The sequence below is a fragment of the Branchiostoma floridae genome, chromosome 13 (genome assembly GCF_000003815.2).
Source record: "Branchiostoma floridae strain S238N-H82 chromosome 13, Bfl_VNyyK, whole genome shotgun sequence".
Lineage (NCBI taxonomy): Eukaryota > Metazoa > Chordata > Leptocardii > Amphioxiformes > Branchiostomatidae > Branchiostoma > Branchiostoma floridae.
In genome coordinates, this window is record NC_049991.1 from 1,359,048 (window position 1) to 1,360,695 (window position 1,648).

Genomic DNA, 1,648 nt, shown 5'->3' on the forward strand with positions numbered 1-1,648 from the left:
CGGAAATGTCACGTCAGGGGAACGTATCCGGTAGACGTGACGGAATATCCAGGACGACAGGGCCTTGTACCATCAACACCAGTCTGTACAACGCCATTCCTACAGAGATGCTGTACACAAGCAGTGCGACAGGCCTCGAGTTTACAGCAGGGATCGACACTGTCACTCTTCTTGGCGGCCCAATTGTAACAGAGCCCAATGACAGTCGCCACGTCAATGCCATCATCACTGCTGTCATTGTGCCCATCCTCCTTGTGTTGGCATTGGCAGTGGTTGTCTACCTGTACTGCTGTCATGGCGCAGGTTTGGCTCACCACAACGCAGCTGCCGAAACAGACGGAAGCGACAAGATCGAGCCGTATGCTGTGGTTTACTCAAACTCAGCCGGACTGCCGTTGTTTGATGGTGACTGTACAGCTTCAGGTGGAGGACCAACTCCCGTTCAGGACCAGACATTGGAAGGCAATGACGACATTCAGCCGTACGCAGTGGCATACGTCGATGTGTCTGGGAAGGGGAAAAACGGCAAGCTTGCGCCGTATGCAACGACTTCCTTTGCTCACATCCAGAAGTCAGAGGACAATGATGACATTGAGCCTTACGCTGTGGCATACGTCGATGTGTCGGGGAAGGGGAAAAATGGCAAGCTTGCGCCGTATGCAACGACTTCCTTTGCTCACACCCAGACGTCAGAGGACAATGATGACATTGAGCCTTACGCTGTGGCTTACGTCGATGTGTCGGGGAAGGGGAAAAATGGCAAGCTTGCACCGTACGCAACAACTACCATTGATGATGACCCAGGGCCACAGCTTCAGCCATATTCTGTGACCCACGATGATGACCCAGGGCCACAGCTTCAGCCATATTCTGTGACCCACGATGATGACCCAGGGCCACAGCTTCAGCCATATTCTGTGACCCACGATGATGACCCAGGGCCACAGCTTCAGCCATATTCTGTGACCCACGATGAAGACCCAGGGCCACAGCTTCAGCCATATTCTGTGACCCACGATGATGACCCAGGGCCACAGCTTCAGCCATATTCTGTGACCCACGATGACGACCCAGGGCCACAGCTTCAGCCATATTCCGTGACCCACGATGATGACCCAGGGCAACAGCTTCAGCCATATTCTGTGACCCACGATGACGACCCAGGGCCACAGCTTCAGCCATATTCCGTGACCCACGATGACGACCCAGGGCCACAGCTTCAGCCATATTCCGTGACCCACGATGACGACCCAGGGCCACAGCTTCAGCCATATTCCGTGACCCACGATGACGACCCAGGGCCACAGCTTCAGCCATATTCCGTGACCCACGATGACGACCCAGGGCCACAGCTTCAGCCATATTCTGTGACCCACGATGATGACCCAGGGCCACAGCTTCATGTATATGCTAAAACCCGCATTGACAACCCAGAGCAAGGCGATGACCATAAGATCAAGGCAACAAACTATTCTGACCCTCACCAAGCTACAACAGGTGGTGCAGGAGCAGGTTATATGTCACTGACAAAGGTCAGTAACCAACAGGCCACAAATGTCAACCAACCAGTCACCCAATCACTACCAACACAGGTGAACACCGAACCTAACTATGAGAGGCGGCATCCCATCAGGGCAGACGGCAGGGG